Source organism: Phyllostomus discolor, chromosome 5, assembly GCF_004126475.2.
Source record: "Phyllostomus discolor isolate MPI-MPIP mPhyDis1 chromosome 5, mPhyDis1.pri.v3, whole genome shotgun sequence".
NCBI lineage: Eukaryota > Metazoa > Chordata > Mammalia > Chiroptera > Phyllostomidae > Phyllostomus > Phyllostomus discolor.
The window spans coordinates 126,272,342-126,290,292 of NC_040907.2; the positions used below are offsets into that span (position 1 = coordinate 126,272,342).

The following is a 17,951-nucleotide window of genomic DNA, read 5'->3' on the forward strand; positions in this document are numbered from 1 at the left end:
TTTAAAAAAATTTTATTTTAATCATTGTTCAAATACAGTTTTCTCCTTCTTACTCCCAATCCAGCCCCCCCTCCCACCTGGCAGTATAGAGCTTTATTGGGGTTTGCGCACCCGGGCGAGGGTCCCTGGTCGGCACGGTGGGGCCAAGGAAGTCGTGTGCAAACAGGGAATATGGCGGGGTTTTATTTTGGGTTGGCTCTCTCCGTGGGAGCTGGGGATTGGTTCCCTTTGAACAAAGCAGCAATATATTATTGGTGGTTCTCTTTGGGCTCAGGTTGCCAGGCAGATATCTGTTTTGGCAAAGCCCGCCGTTTCGGCTCCCTGGGTTGATGTCAGCCGTCCTTTCTGGGTTGTAGTTTGGCAGCCATTTTGTCCTACCCTGCCCATCCTGACAAGCAGATATTTTTTTAATATTGTAACACTGTGTGGCCTTTGTTTTGAGCGATGTGCTGAGGTGGCCTGTGAATGGTTCCTTGAGTTGCTGCATCATTGTGATTAAAACAGCATTGCAGATGGCATAGAACTCCACTATCTTAATGCATCTATAATGTTGCACAATAGCCTTATGCCAGAGATGGAGAAGCGGTTGATGGTGCAGAAGGAAAAGGTAGTCTCAAAACCCCTTCCTGATAGTAGAACTCTAAAGGAGAAGGATAATGAGATAAACCTCATTAATGCTCTGAACCCAGGGAATGGACACTCCCAGACAGGAGGGACCTCTGCGGTGCTGCTACCTCCCTGGGAGGTGGGGCCTGCTGGGGGTCCTCCCCTGCTGCAGGTGGGAGAGGCCTCCACCTTGGATCTGCATTCTCTGCCGGTGGGAGGTGTCTCCTCTGAGCTGCTGCCCTCCCTGATGGGAGGGGCCTGTACCCTTCGATCCCTCTGCAGATGGGAGGGGCAACTGCAGTGCCTCTCACCCTCTGCAGGTGGGAGGGACTTGCACCGCCCCTCTTCCCCTGCAGGTGGGGCAGGTCTCCATGGGGCAGCCACCCTCACAGGTGGTAGAAGTTTCTAACCTCTGGCCTCGCAGGCGATGGGGCCTGCCACTGCCATGGTACCTCCCCCTCCACAGGCAGTGGGAGATAGCTCAGTACCATCTCCTTCTGTAACCTCCCCTGAAGCAGGGATAGTAAAGCCAACTGCTCCACCTCTACCTGCTGAGGAATGTGTCTCACCACCCCTACCCCCCGAACTCGACAAGGCACCTCCTATAACTGGGGGCCCTCCAAAGGTGTAGCCAGTGAATACCCTTTGAGGCAATACCTAATGGGTGGAGTAAATGAAGAAGGCCAGCCTGCTGGCTACTATTGGGCCCCTACTCCATTCTCCACTTTAGACTTACTAAATTGGAGGAATTCCAACCCCTCATAGGAATGATCCTCAGGAGATGGCAGATTTTATCACCTCCATTTTTGCCACTCACCATCCAAACTGGGCAGACGTACAGGCCCTTCTGAATATTTTCCTAACAGCAGGTGAAAGATGGTTGGTACTAAACAGGGCTGAACAGGAGGCCCAGCGCCTCCGTGATGAGGATAGCCAGGGGATCCTTGACCCAGTTGAGGCAGTTCCTCGGGTGGACCCTAACTGGGACCCAAATAGCAGAGGTGGCCTAGCCTCTTTGAAACATTACAGAAGGTGCATATTGGAAGGGCTTAGGAAAGGAGTGTCTGAGCAGAGGAGCCTGAATTTGGTACAGACTCTCCAGCAGAAGCCAGATGAGAATCTTTCCGAATTTCTAGAAAGGATCTATCAGGCTTATAGGAAACACACTGATGCTGATCCAGAGGCACCAGAAGATGTGAGGATGGTAAACATGACTTTTATTGGACAGAGTGCCCTGGATATCAGGAACAAACTTTGGCATGTAGATGAGGTACTGGGAATGAGCTCCTCCCAGTTGGTGGACATAGCATTTAAAGTCTACAAAGCCTGGGAAGCAGGGAAGGCAAAATGGACCATGTGTTTTTGGAAACAGCCCAGGGAAACCAAAATAAGCCATTTTTTAGGGCCGAGAAAGGAAACTCATTAGGTGCCCGATACCAGGTTGGTGGTAAAAGGGGCTGTAAGGAGAAAGAAGAAAGACCCAATAGGCATTAATCAGTGTGCTTATTGCAGGGAGGAGGGTCACTGGAAGAATAAGTGCCCAAATCGCACAGGAAAGTAAGAATAAGAATCCAGACCAACTGATGGTAAAGCAGAGAATGGAGGATGACAAGGAATGAGGAGGCCCAGGGGCTCCACTGGACATCTCCCGACCCAGCACCATTTCCTCGCAGGAGCCCCAGGTACAAGCGACTGTGGAGAACAAGCCAATTATCTTCCTTGTAGATACAGGAGTTACATACTTAGTGTTGAACACCAAGTTCACTGGGAAAAGCTCAAATGAAGTAACAGTTACTGGCGTGTCTGGCCAGGTACAAAAACAGACATTCCTGCAACCTCTGGAATGCCAGCTTGGGGGCCAAAAGCTTACGCATAGTTTTCTCTATATGCTTGATTGTCCTAGTCCATTGTTGGGCCGAGATTTGCTGTGTAAACTGCATGCACAAATAACCTTTTCCCCCAAGTGACAGCAGCTGTGCATGGAAGTCCCACTGGAAAATGCCCTCCAGCTGCAGGCTTTCCTGACCTGTCCTGGAGGCCCCAGAGGTGAACCCGTCCCACCTGAGATCTGCGAGCAGGTTGATCGAACTGTTTGGACTGATGGAACTCCAGGTAAAGCCATTAATGTGCAACCCATAAAGGTATCTCTCAAAGAAGGGACGTGGGTCCCATGAGAGAAGCAGTATCCCCTCAGAAAGGAGGATTTAGAGGGGATCCAGTCAGTGTTGTCAAAGTTTTTGAAGTCAGGATTAATTTGGCCTTGCTGGTCACCCTACGACACTCCCATTTTGCCAGTCAAAAAGCCACACTCGGATGAATATATCGGTCTGTATAGGATCTCCAGCCCATCACTGACATTGTCCAGGACATTCACCCTACTGTGCCTAACCCTTACACTCTGTTGGCTATGGTACCTGGAGATGGCAAATGGTTTTCTGATGCAGACACCGGCTCGTAGTGTCTACGTCATTATGGATGAAATACAAGATAAATTCACACGGATTACCAAATCTGGTGGAGGAAAAGGGACAGCATGGCTTTTCTCTCAACGGGAGCAAAAGCCTCACCTCTTGCTCCAATTGTAACCAGAAAAGACACCGGCGTTCGGGCTGCCTGTCACTACCAAATCCAATAAGCAATGACAGTGATTGAATCTTTTATAGGCGCTTTATTCAGATGGCCAGCGATCCGAGAAGATGGCGGGTTCATACCCTAACAAAACCATCTTGCTCTCTTTCCCAGCCAGATCTTTTATAAGGGGTTTGGGGGGAAGGCAAACAAGGTGTCAGTGAAAGCCTTTGAAATTCAACAGTTGCCTCCAAGGGGGAAGGGTAGTCACTTGCTTCTTCCTGGTACAGATGTCTCCAAGAGGTCATCTGCTTATTCTTAGGCGCCAAGATAGGCCTTATCTGTAGTTACTGAAACAAAAACTTAACATACACATTACTTGCTAGATTTATGACTATTTACCTTAAGCTAAATTTTCCCAAGTCTTAAGCCCCCTATCACAATGAGCTTTTACTGTCTTACTGGGCAAATGACAAGAAGGTCCACATTAACTATGCACAGGCTCACTTTAGGTGGTTACTTTATACAGAAAACAAAGGAGCCAATGCTGTTAATCGCATCACAGAAGAGGGATATTTGCAAATGAAAAGGCAAAAGTAGTTGAACCGGTTACACTCATCCTTGGAAGGTTTAGCATGATTTTTAGGAAGTTGCTTTGCAGTAAATGTCCTCAATTCAGGGTGAGGGAGTTTTAGCAAAAAGCAAGACTCATGGTGGCCTAGGTACATTGCAGGCCTGATTTCCCACAGGAGAACCTAGCTGTGGGCGTGGGTCCTGTGCATCTCCCCGTGGGAGCTGGGTCCACACCACGCAGAGCGGCCGCCCACAGTTTTCAGGCCTGGACTTGAAGGATGCCTTTTTCCGCATCCTGATGGATAAGCAGGCTCAGCGACTGTTTGCCTTCAAGTGGCAGAACCCAGAGACGAAAGCCATGGTCCAAAACTGCTGGACTGTGATGCAAAAGGATTTAAGAACTCCCCAACTATTTTTGGGGAAGTGCTGGCAAAAGACTTAAGGGATGTTCAGTTGAGATTGGGAGTTCTTTTGCAATATGTGGATGACCTGTTAATAGCCAGCAGTAACTATGAGGACTGTTTGCACGATGCCATCACAGTTCTAAATCATTTGGCAAAGAGAGGATATAAAGTGTCACCTCATAAGGCCCAAATTTGCAAACAGGAAGTGGCATATCTGGGATTTCAGCTAAAACAGGGTACCAGGAGTCTGATGGCAGATAGAAAGCAAGCCATTGCTAAGCTAAAAATCCCAGAAAATCGAAGGCAGCTTCGTGGGTTCTTGGGAATTACAGGGTTTCGTTGGATTTGGATTCCAAACTTTGGACTCATAGAAAAGCCACTGTGTAATTCCCTAAAAGGACTGGACTCTGAACCCCTTGAATGGACAGGGGACTATCAGGTGGCATTTGATACTGTCAGGTGGGTGGGGTAGGACAACTGGGAACCTAGTTACAATTAGCATTTTAGACTAGAAATACAGCCACCGTTTGGACTACAAGTAATATGGCAACTGAACTCTGACCCAGAAGAGGTGACTGACGTCAGACCAGGAACCACCAATGATATGTTGCTTCTTTTTTTTTTTTTTAAATATATTTTATTGATTATGCTATTACAGTTGTCCCATTTCCCCCTTCTCTCCCCTCCACCCTGTACCCCCTCGATATGTTGCTTCTTTGTTCACCAAGAACCAATACTTGGCTCCCACACGAAGTCAAGCCATATAAAATTCCCACCCTTTCCCTTCTCCAGCGAGGTCTTTTCTTAGCCCTTTCTTCAGGCAGAGAAAACGTCACCCAGAGCACAAATTTCTAAAATAAAGCTCATCTGCCTGTTTCCATGGCAAATTGGCTGTTTATTTCCTTGGCGGGGTCTAAGAAAACCTTACAGATACTTTGAAGGAGAAGCTAGCTTCGGCCCCTGCGTTAGGACTGCCGGACTTACAGAAGCCTTTCAAATTGTACATTCATGAAAGGCAGGGGATAGGACTGGGGGTGCTAACCCAGACCCTGGGAAGTACCCCTCCCCACCATAGCCTATCTCTCAAGGAAGCTGGATCACACAACAAAAGGATGGCCACCATGCCTCTGGGCAGTAGCAGCCACCTGTGACATCTTACAGGATGCTGAGTTTACCTTGGGACAGCCTACTACAGTGTTGGTGCCACATCAGGTTCTGACTCTGCTATAACAGAGGAGGATATTGGCTGATGGCAGGGTGTATGGGGAAATACCAGGGAATTTTGCTGGACAATCCAAATGTTACCTTGCAGACCACCACAACCCTGAACCCAGCCACCCTACTCCCAGACATGGAGGGGGACTCTGCACTTGAGCATGACTACTTGGAAATAATTGACCAAGTTTATTCTAGCAGGCCAGATCTGATGGAGCAGCTGCTGGCATCACTGGACTGGGAGCTGTATACAGATGGGAGCAGCTTCATGGGCAATGGCCAGCGACGAGCGGGGTATATGGTGGCCACTGTGGACAAGGTAATAGAAGCTGAAGCCCTTATGCCAGGAACCTCAGCACAAAAGGCTAAACTAATAGCCCTTACTAGAGCCTTACTGCTGTCTCGAGGAAAGAAAGTTAACATATATACCAATTCCAAGTATGCCTTCATGGTGGTCCATGCCCATGGAGCAATATGGAAGGAGAGAGGACTTTTAACCTCAGGGAACAAGGATGTTAAACATGCGGAGGTGATTTTACAGTTGCTGGAGGCAGTGAATGTACTGGACCAGGTTGCTATAATGCACTGCCCAGGACACCAGAAGGATGGTTCCTAAACCAGGCAGGGAAACCAAGCTGCTGACAAAGCAGCAAGACAGGCAGCCAAAGAGTTGCCACGCCTAGCGTCCCTGGTTCCCCATCTGGACTTGTCAGTCAGAGTTTAAACCTCATTACACAGAATAGGATGAGGAGCGGGACTGTGAATGGGGATTTACTAACACTGATACCAATTCTATATGGAGGATCTACGCCCATGGTATGATTTTACTCCCTGAGGCTCTGGTGTATCCCGTTCTCAAGCACCTACATGAAAGGACCCACTGTGGAAGGGATGCTCTAATGGACTTCATTAGACTACATCTGAAAGGCTCTTATTTGCAAAGGACTGTCCACAGGATCAGCCAAGCCTGTCAGATATGTCCCCAAAACAATCCTAAGACAGTGCGTGTCCCCATGGAAAAGGGAGTACAATACAAAGGGATGTGCCCCTTCAAGGACTGGCAGGTGGATTTCACACAAATGTCTAAAATGAAGGGAAATTTCAGATTCTTGTTGGTCTTCGTGGATACTTTTTCTGGGTGGGTAGAAGCGTACCCCACCAGAACTGAAAAGGCAACTCAGGTGGCAAAACTGTTGCTTACAGAAATAATTCCCAGGTTTGGACTCCCCCAAAGCATTCAAAGTGACAATGGACCATTGTTTACTTCAGAAATCTCCCAGGAAGTCAGACAAGCATTGCAAATACAATGGAAATTGCATGCATCTTGGAGACCTCAGTCCACAGGAAAGACTGAGAAAATGAATCACACCATAAAGAAGACCTCAGCAAAAGTACGCCAGGAAACACATTTAAAATGGGACCAGGCACTCCGCATTGCTTTGCTCCGAATCAGAGTGGCACCTAGAAGCAGGCTTAAACTGAGCCCTTTTGAAACAGTTTATGCTAAACCCCTCCGAATTTGTTTTAGGTACACCACCCCCTAGATTTGGAGCATGAGAAAAAAGTTAAACAATATGTACAACATTTAGGACAAACACTAACCATTTTGCACAAGTTTGCTCATTACAGGTTTGTTTACCCCTCTGACGAGCCTCTGCACCCATTCCAGCCAGGAGACCGAGTCCTACTAAAGACTTGGAAGACTCAAGGCCCTGAATAGCAGCTGTCTGAACAGTGGACTGGTCCCTACGATGTCTTATTGACAATGCATTCCTCCCTGAAGCTGATGGGAATTAAGCCCTGGATTCACCACACATGGGTAAAACAGGCACCAATTAAGGGAGATGCAGACCCTACTGCTGCAACTGAGGAGGAAAGGGAAAGCTGGACCTACACTCTGGAGGAAGGTTTGAAATTCCTCTTCCAAAAAAGGACAGCAAACCCCAATACAGGGTGTCAGTGTTTGTTATTTCATGCAGGTGTTTATAAAGCTAGGGACCTTTGGCTGGCACATACTGAATTTAAGTACAGAGTTTAAGTATAGTCCTTCCCAATGTGGGAAAGACACAGGGATTACAATGAATTATGGTTAAATCTGGATGGGTAAAACTATCTAGGAAAGGTGAAAATTTTAAACCTGGAGGAAAGGAAACCTCAACTACTTGTCTTCTGGTTTTATGGGAATGTGGTTTCAATTTGGTTGTTTCTGATCAGAAATCCTGTCTTCTGAAGACCTAGTTAAGGTCATCTGTAAGACCTAGAAAAGGTTGCCTGTAACTGGTTGGCAAGAATGCCTTTCCACTCAGGAGCCAGGCAGAGTCATTCAGGGCTGATGAGTGCTTCAGCCTGAGGCGAAGGAGCATGTCTCTTCGGAGGCACCAGTGGGACGCACTGGTACAAGAGAGTGCCTCTGTCTGTGTACTGTTTTTTGTTCTGTATCTGCTCTGAAAAGGAAATTGAGGATCCCAGGGAAGGTTAAAACTTCCCACCCTGTAGGAAAATAAACAAGGAAAAGTGTAAGGTATGTAAATGTAAGAAGGTTATCAGAAGAAAAAGAATTTTCCTTTGTACTTGATACTTTTCTCCCTAGCTGATCCCTCCAAAATGTGGCATTACATAACATTTCTTTGCATAAATCTATTAAGACCAGTCATCAATGGTGATTTGTTAATTGAAATTTTAACTGGAATGTCACACCTGAAATAGGCATGTCTGGGTTCTGGTTGTCACCAGAAAGCCCTGAGGAACTGGGACTGACTTGCGAAGCTAGTGAAAGCCCAGGAGAAAAGCCTGATACCTCGGTTGGCTGTGCGGTTCGTGGCAGTCTTTCCAGGGAAGGGACGAAGGTTGCTTTCCTAAAAGATGGCTAAAAAGGAATCTGTAGGTAGAATGGAAGCCTCGAGGATTTTAGTGAAACAACTGGTACAGGCAAAGCCATATGGCAGGTGTGTGGCTCTGCTTCTGTGTCTTGAGGGGTGGGCTGAGAAGTCAATCTAAAGGTTCCCTGTGTGAGTTCCAGTAAAGTGGACTTAAAGATCATAGGTGATCCAGTCTGTCCTTGGTGTGTTTATGCCAACAAACAGTAAAAATTAAAAGCTGGACTAAAAGTAGTCGCTTTAATAATGATGAGGGTGATGTTAGGAAGAAAAATTATGGTTTGAGGAAAATCACAACACTCAGTATTGGACATCAGAAATGGCATAACTGACTGTCTTGAAAGTTTGTTTTTCAATTTATAGGCACTAAGGACCTGTCAGATTGCCACTGTTAGATGTCATTGCAGCAAGGGCCTTGTAATAAGATGTCTTCCCAAATGACAGTCTCACAGGCACAGAGGCTGACTTGGGAATTTTTGTGTAAATTAGCATGTTCTTCCTTCTGTTTCCATAGGATGTATGCCTAGGACCTCATTACCTGAGTAATTGCTTGCAATATAGGCCTCACTTAAAGAGCCCATCTTCATCATCACCCCCTGAGACTCAATGGTTTGACTGAACTAAGTGGTTGGGTTGGGGTAGTCTGTGGGCTTCATTTTAGAACTGATTTTCCCTTTTCTGTCCTAAAGGCTTGGACAGAAAGGGCCCAGAAATATGAAAGGAGGGAAATCCTAATATATACCCCTCAGCCCGAGTGAAGTATAGTGGGCCACAAGGGTTTTGGACAGGTGTAGCATGCCTTGCACACCTTCCTCCAGATAAGCCATTCTTTACCTAAGTCCCTGCCTTTGTCATTTAGTGGTTATGATTTAATTGTGCTTCCAACTTTATCCAAATCTCTCACCTCCAGAATACGACCAGGATGCCAATGGTCCAGTTATGCCAGCCTTTGGACATTGAGCCTGTGACTTCCTGGTGACAGGCAACTGACCAGGATTCTGTAAGGTCCTTCCCTTTACAGGAAGGACTCCCTCCGTGCTGCACCCTCCCTCCCGCTTCAGGGCACCCCTGACCCAAGGGTAGGTAGAACAACATCCATGTCCAGCCGGAAGTAGTTACAAGAAGATGAGACCTTCGTCCATTGTCCTTTATATGATTATAAAGGGGTTGTATATCTGAAAGGAGGGGTGTGTAACAGGGTGCAGCCAAGAGGGGAGCCCCAAACAGGGGTTTGTAATAGGGTCCAGGAGAGCTTGGAGATAACTGGCTCCACACCACAGAGCCACACCTGCCCAGAATGCTGGCAGCTGTGGCCAATTGTGGGAGGAGCTAGAAATGGGGCTGCAGAGGAAGATTGGTGCTGGGATTTAAATGGAGGCACAGCAGCCATTGGGCGTCTCTCTTTTTGGGACCACGCGGCTGTTTAGGACCATGCAGCTTTGGTTTCTCCAGCTTGGGTGAGAATCAGGACCACGAGGCTTTGGAACTGCTCTTTTGCCACATGGTGCCGGGAGGACTGTGTGCATTTGTGGGGAATTTTAGTTTGTATTTCAAGTAAAAATAAGTTCCTTTCCTTTTCACTGATCTCTGGTATTAAGAGATGTCTTTCCTCAGGCAGCAGGCAAAATGAACCCAGTAAGTGGGGAGGAACCCCTGGAGAAAAAGGGGAGTCTTGTATATCATTCAGGGCCCCCCGCCCTGGTCTCTACTGTAACAGATGCAGCAGGTTGGGGGCTATAGCTAGAAGTGGGAGTTATTGGAGTTTTGCCACACATGACCCACTCAACCTTCTAAATCCTCACTCTGTCTGTCAAGGCGTGGGGAACAGTGTTAAGCAGAAATGGACACTTCCTGAGTATTCTGTGGTAAATCTGGCCACCTTGCTGGGATCACCCTATTGTACAATGAAATAAAGTATAACAGGAAGACAAATAAGAGATTACAGTTAAGCCATGAAATACTTATTGAAACAATTAATGACACTCATTTTGTTGGAAGAATGATAGCATCATAAACAAACAAAAAAACCTATGAGGAAGAAAACGGTAGGTTATGATGAAACAGAAAAAGGAAACCAATAAGGAAGATCTATACTTATTCAAGGATCTTACTTCCAATGTATAGAAGCCCCACTGTGTTCCAGAAACCTTGTACGTGTTTAACCTGCCATACATCAGTTTTTGCAACACAAGTGACAAATTAATTTCCTTCTCAGGCAGAAGGGAGTTGGAATCATTGGTAAGTCGTGTTCGGATGTGTTTTTGGTGACGTTTAAAAGGCCGCAGCTGACCGAGGGCCTGGTCACACTCGTGTCAGCAGTAAGGCCTGAGGCCGGTGTGGGCACGCAGGCGGACGTTGAGGTTCCCTTTGTGGCTGAAACTTTTGTGACAGACTTCACATGGACAAGGCTTCTCCTTCGTGTGGACCTTCTCATGACCTTGCAGTGTGGAGTCGTGGGTGAACGACCTCTGACAGATCTTGCAGCTGCACAGCTTCTCACCAGTGCGGATTCTCTGGTGAACTTGGAGATCCGAAGGTTGAATGAACCTCTTGAGGCAAAACCGGCCCTTAAAAGGTCTCTTTCCTGTGTGTCCTTTGGTGAATAGTTAACTGAGATTCATAATTAAATCTTTCCTTGCAATCTGCCAAAAAAATGCAAATGCCAAAATCAGACATAGCACTTTAAGTTGTTATGAGTCATTTCCTCATCCACGTGAACAAGTTAAAAGAAGATCCTGCTAGGAAGGGGGAGACAGAGACCTGAATAGCTTGGAGCTAATACGCTGAGACTCCAGGTAGTGATGCCTGGTTGGGAAGCAGTGGGCGGGGGAAGAGCGGTTCCGAAGGAGCTGGGTATTCACTTCCCTTACTTCTTGGTTGAGCCCTGAGCAGCCTGGCTTTGCCTCTGGCCACTGTGTGCCTGCTTCTTTAGGAAGGTTTCAGATGGCACAGGCAGTGTCTGTGACGTCAACTTTGTAGCTGGAGCCTCCCTGGAAAGGTAAGGCTCCCCTCACATCAAGGAGCTCTAGTCACTACAAATGGACGCTGGAGGTTTTCATAGGTGACCCAATGATACCCAGAGAAGACAAGAAAATGGTCGGAGGTGGCAGGGCCTGAGAGCAGGGGCCCAAGCTCAGACTAAGCCACATGGCTGATGTGGCGGATCTGCATCTTGGAGCCCAGTGAAAGTGCCCTTTGTGGTCTAACAGCAAGTCCCTTTGTCTTTGAGCTTTGATTTTACTGTCTGTGAAATAAAAATTTTCCTTTTTTTGGTCAGATGGGGTTTTTTTTGTTTAATAAATTTTTTTCAATTATACTTTGCATTCAGTGTTTTGTATTAGTGGTTAGACATCAATGTACTTTACAAAGTGTCCCCCTGATACTTCCAGTAGCCAGCTGGCACCATACCCAGTGAGTACAAAAGTACCGACTGTATTTCCTATGCTGTACTTTCCATCCCCATGATTATTTTGTAACTACCAGTCTGTACTTCTAGATAGCTTGATGCCATGTAAAAAGTACTTCAACAATAATGAAAACAGTATATATCAGAGCCTATGGAAGATGACTAAAGCAATGCTTAGACGAAAATTCCTTACCTTCAGGATCAACTGCCAACATTCACTAATCTATTTTTTCTAGGCCCTGTGCAGACAGTGGGGGACATTCTCAGCTGAATTAGGTGTGGCTTCTGCCACTACCGCATTTCTAGCTCAGTGGAAGAAAACAATTTTCTACAAAGTAGGAAACCAAATGTGGCCAGTGCTGTGGGTGGGCCCCGAGGAGGCAGACAATGCTAGAACCCAGAAAGGGACCCCCAAGGGGTTATGCTTAGCTTCACTTAGAGCAAGAGAAAATCCCTCCCCCTTTCCCCTCTCCCCTTAAATCTCTTCTACCCCTATTTTCTGAGGCCTGGGATTCCTTTAAATGTGCTGAGAATACCAGCTTACCATGTGAGTAGAGAGCAATCCACAAGTTCAGTTTTCACTGAGAGGTAGGTGACTTGCATCAGAACCTTTCCTGAACACAGGTTTTGGTGGGTAAAACAGAAAACCAGAGACCCACTGGAGGGAGTGAAGACAAATGGGAAGGTTTCAGAGTTGGGGAAGGGAACGTGCAAGAAGAGGCCTGTTTGGAGCTCCTGTTGGCTGTTCCAGGAACTCCTCAGCCCTCAGCCTTTGGCCTTGGCCAGCCCAAAGGACTGTGGGAAGGCTCACCTGCTCTTACCAAGAAGGAACTGGGCTTTCCAAATCCATGTTGCTGGCATGGGGTGCCTGCGATGGGGCAGACTGTAGCTCATAGCCAAGAAGGGGCAGAAGAGAGGTCTCTAGTCTCAGGAGACCTCCTGCAGCAGGGGTCCTCCTGCACACCCACCTTTTACTCTCCTGAGCAGCCCCTACACAGGTCTTTTCCCAGACTGGCTTCCTTGGGAACAAACCCCAATGTATCGGAACCTCACTGTGACCCTTCTGTCCCCTGTGGCTGCCTGGCAGATGCTAATTCTGCCAACAAGCACTTGTATCTTTGAGGCTCTTTATAATTTACTCTGATATCCACTGAGCCTGGCAACAACTCCATGCAGTAGGGAGGTGAAGAATCCAAGGCATCCATGTCTGAAAGCCAAGGAAGACAGTTATTCAGTGGATCTCCCAGTTCACATAGGGTTACCAACAGCTGCATGGGGAATCAGGGTACCCATCATCAGCCCCTGAGCCACCTGAAACTAATCAACCCTGCAAAAACTGTGCAAAAGCAGCATTAAGATAGGTTCCCAAGCATCTCCTTCAAATTAAGTTGGCTCCTCCAAGACCATCTTTTAAAAAAGATTTTTGTTATGTTACAGATGTCCCAGTTTTCCCCTCTTTGCCGTCCTCTGCCCAGTCCACCCCACATTCCCACAGCTAATCACCACACTTGCCCATGTCCATGGGCAAGACCATCTTCGATGCAAGTTCTGAAGTGACCGCTATTGGGCCAACTCTCAAGGCCATGTCTTCTGCCTCCTTTCCCATCTGTACCAGCACTGTCTCCGCAGAAGACATGTCCTAGAGCCAGCAGAAAGAGGGCAAATTCCTAACCTGGGGCACAGCAATCTTGGGGCTCTGTGGTGCTGTCCCTGCCCCTTCACCTCTTCCTGGTACTCTGAACTGGACCCTGCAGACCCTCAGGAGGCCCAAGGATGATCTACTTTAGCCCCCTTGTTTTAGTGAAGACACTGAGTTACAAGTAACAGAAACTGGCTCTGACTAACTTGACCAACAAGGGGAATTTGCTGGAAGAGGATGGGTAGGTCATCCAGTAGAAGGAAAAGCTGTTACTAGGACCAGAGTCAAATCCGAAGCAGCAAAGAACAGATGTCCGCCCTTTGGGCAGGGGTGGGTGCAGCCCCACGACTGACAGTCTCTGGAGAGTGGCGTACAATGAGAAGAGCCGACTCCCCAAGGAAAAATCATGGTGCTGGAAGAAGTGGTCATGGGTGAGAGGTGGGCCACAACCCAAATAAATGCCCACTCTTTTTCTGAGAGTGTGTGAAAAACATACAGTGCACTTTTGAGAGAGGATCTGAAACTTTTAAAGACTGTCAATTCTATGTAGAGAAAGACCGTTTCAGTACAGACTCTTGGAAAGCATCTGTGAAATGGATTCAAATGCATCAGGACCTCAAAGAGTTTGGTGACCCTGAAAATATTAAGTATCACTAAACCCAACCCAACTGTAAGTTCCTGGCTGTCAGGGACTGGATAATTAAGTGGTTCTTGAATCTGGCTATACCTGGAAATCACCAGGGAAGCTTTTAAGAGAAACACCAGTGCCTGTGCCCCTCCCCAAGAAACTCTCATTCAGTGTCTGTGGGGGGTGTTGTATTCTGTGTTATTAAAAGCCATGTGATTTTTTTTAATCCTCACCTGAGTACACTTTCATTTTGCTTTTTTAGAGAGAAAGAGGAAGGGAGAGAGAGAAACATTGATGCAAGAGAAGCATCAATTGATTGCCTTCATGTGCCCCCAGACCCGGGATTGTATGCATCTGGGACCTCGGATTGTATGCATCTGAACTAGGGGAGAGGACCTGCAGCCTAGGTATGTGCCCTGAGCTGGAATCAAACCTGCAACCTTGCAGTTACTGGGTGATGCTCAACCACTGAGCCACACTGGCCAGGGCAAAGCCATGTGATTTTGATATGAGTCAGAGTTTAGAACCACCAACATTGTCAGCTTTTAAATCATATTTTTCAGAACTTCCTTCTGATTAGAAAGGCCGAAGTGCAAGTTAGTAAAAAGGAAACACCCCTGCGGACAAACACTTCTATTTGGTCCTTTGTGTACACACACATGTACACACACACACATACACACTTCATACAGAATGCAGATTTATGAGGCACATACCCACTATTTTGTAACCATGACTATCCATGGCCTGAACTTCCCCCACACCGTTAGACCTTCTGTTCCTCAGGAACAGCTCCTGGAGTGGGATGTCTGGCTGTGAGGTCAGGTCCCTTGTCAGGCGCTGGGTGGATGTGGCCCAATGTTGAAGGCTGAGCTGCCTTGTGCCCCCTGGGCCCCCAACGGCGCACAGCCACATGGGGCCCTCACTGGGCACATTTTATTTCTGACAATCTGATGGGTGCAAAGGTCACCTGCTGTTCTATTAAAATTGCATTTCTTTGATTACAAATGAACTTGAACCTTTTGTTTCCTATGTCCTTTAGCCATGTGTGCTGTTTTCTGCCGTGTGCTCTCAGCAGCCCCCTGTGTCGGGTCCTGCAGCAGGTCCCTAGTGCCTCTGTGCCAGGCTGGGTTGGCTCAGAGCACCCAGGAGGCTCTGAGGAAGTGGGTGTTGGATGGTGACCCCAGGTCTCTAGGCTGGGGCTGAGCTCCCGAGTGGTAACAGGACAGATGAGCAGGCGGCAAAAACTAGACAAGGTCACTGGTGTGAGGGCTGTGAACTCAGGGAGATACCCAGACTGATTCGGAGCTTGGGGCATTCACTTCAGTCTTGTTTTCTCTCACACACGCTAGCACTGCAGGAAGGCCCAGACCAAGTACCATAAAAATACTGCGCTCGCATCCACTGTGCACTTTAACAGTCGGTACTGCTGCTACTGAGCTGACACCTGCTAGGTGTCACGTACCTGGCGCTCTCCAAGTTCTTTTTTCCCATCATCATCTGACTGACTCCTCACCACAGCCCCCTTTTCAGTCAGTGTCAATTTTTATTCATTTTACCAGTGCGAACTCTGGTTTCCAGAGAGGTGACACAGGTTGCCCGAGGTCACGGCCAGAAACTGTGTCTCCATTTAAAGAGAACTGTGAGCGCCCACAGAGACTGATGTGTTATAAAGAACAGAAATGTGGTTTTTAAATCATTTTTTATTGTTATTCTATTACAGTTGTCCCAGTTTCTCTCTTTGCCCTCCTCTGCCCGTCCCATCCCCGCTCCCACAGTCCGGCCCCACACTGTTGCCCACGTCTGTGGGAAGAACAGAAATTTCTTGCTCACAGTTGTGGAGGCTGGGAAGTCCCAGATCAAGGCGCCAACACATTGAGTGTCTGGTGGGGGACCTCCTCCTGGTTCACACACGGCTGTCTTTTCTCGTGTTCCGGCTCCGCAGAAGGAAAGGGAGCCCTCTGGGGCCTCCTTCATTCGGAACCAATCCCATTCAGAGGGCTCTGCCCTCAAGACCTAACCACCTCCCAAAGGCCCCACCTCCCAACACCGTCACCTTGGGGGTTAGGTTTCAACGTGGGAATTTTGAAGGGACACAAACATTCCATCCATTGCCTGAAGGCACCAGGAAGGAGGCAGACAGTAGGGCTGGGACTTCCCAGTCTGTGGTATTCACAGCCTCCACAGGCTTTGGTCCAGGTCCTTCAGTTCTGTGACTGTCAAAATGGCCCGTGTACCAGAGTCACCCGGATGATGCGTTAAAACAGAGGTAACTGGGTTTCTGATTCCTAGATCAGGGGTGAGGCTTAAGAATTTCCATTTGTAACAAGCTCCAGGTGACGTTGTTAAGAACCAGTGCACCCCACCCCCATCTTCTCTCTGGCTTCAGCTTTCAGTGGCCTGAGGCTTGGTCTCCAGTGCCCTGGAGGCAAGCTGAGACCTCCAGGAAGCTCCCCCAGTTGGGGAAGTGGCTTAATTGGGTTCTGCAGATGAAATTTTCACAGCCTGACAAGGGTACCAGGCAGATCCCAGAAAGGACAACTGGAGGGTGTTGTGAGGTCTCAGGCTTCGGGCATGGAGCCCAGGCGGGATGGGGGGCCTGCCTACCTCCACTCCGTCGCACCCCTGGCCCAGGGGAGGTGCCAAGTAGGGAATTTTTCCTCCTCAAGAAAGGGTTCGTCTGCAATGCTGGGGACTGGCGTCAGTGTGAAGGCTGAAGCCCAGGCTCAGCGGAGGGTTGGGAGCTGGGCAGCCTCACTCCCAGATGGACTTCGGCACGTGGGCTCACTGAGCCACTCTCTGAGGCCTCTTGAAAGGTAGTCGGGGGAACAGAGAGACTGGAGCCTAGCCAGGCAGTTTCTGGCGATTGCCTCCACCCATCCACACCCCCAGATTTCCCCAGGAGGTCATGGGGACTGATTCAGAGTTGACTATGAGGTTCAGCAGGGCTGATCTGCCTGGGGAAGCTCCCAGCAAGACTCTGTGATGAGCATCTCGGGATGATCCTGGAGAAGGCCTTCCAACCCCAGCAATGCCGGTTTGGGGTGGGGGTCCTCCTACCTGGTGTCAGCATTCACCTTTTCTTCCTTTTTCCCTTGAAACAAGCATTTACTCAGTCAACAGTCATCTACTGAACCACTCACCGCGGGCAGGCACTGATGAGGATGCTGGCTATTCGACTGCCAGACAGGGAAGGTCCCTGCTCTCCAAGAGCTGACTTTCCAGGGTGGTAGGAAAACAGTAAACCTGAAAACAAATCAAATACTGATGGACTGAAAAAAATAAACAGGATTCTGTGAGAGATGATAGTGGGGCACCTACTTTAAATAGAAAACAAGGTCAGGCTTCTTTGAGAAGACAACATTTAAGCTGGGAGCTAAACGCGGAGAAGAGAGGCCCTGGCCAGGTAGCCCAGTTGGTTAGAGCATCATCTGATATGCCAAGGTTGTGGGTTCAACCCCTGGTCTGAGCACATACAAGCAACCAATGAATGAATAAATAAGTGGAATGACAAGTTGACATTTCTCTCTCTTTCCCTCCCCTTTCTCTCTTAAGTAAGTAAGTAAATAAATAAATAAATGGAAGAGGCAGAAGGAATAGGAAGAGAAAGACCTTGGAGCTGGAAAAAGCAACAGTGCATAGGAGCCATCACAAGGTAGGCAGAACATAACGGGAAGAGTGTCGGGGGTGAGACCGGAGAGACGGCCACAGGAACCAGACCATGCAGTAAAGAGTCTGGACTGTATTTGAGATGCAGTGAGGGGTCTAGGCAATAACCATTAGTAGCTGCTGCTGAAAACACTGATGAAAAGCTGATGGGGAACTCAACAGTGGAAGGATCAGGCTGACATCTCCTGAGCCCACTAATCAAGCTTAGATTAAAAAAAAAAAAAAGAGGGAGACCACCAGACAATCTGATCAAGCCTCTACAGGGGACAAAGAGTAGAGCACGTAAAATGACATCACGAAGAAGCACACAATCCAGTCTGAGAAATTCTACAAATGACTAGTCGTTTATATGACAAGTAAATTATAA

At 47.9% G+C, this 17,951-nt stretch overlaps 1 long non-coding RNA gene across 1 annotated transcript; it reads left to right on the forward strand.

Moving 5' to 3' along the window:
• Nucleotides 1-7,988: 7,988 nt before the first annotated feature.
• LOC118500816 lies at nt 7,989-13,422 on the forward strand. The gene is made up of 3 exons (XR_004903402.1): nt 7,989-8,250; nt 8,844-8,851; nt 13,411-13,422. It is a non-coding gene; the product is annotated as an uncharacterized LOC118500816 (long non-coding RNA).
• The last annotated feature ends 4,529 nt before the right edge of the window (nt 13,423-17,951 follow it).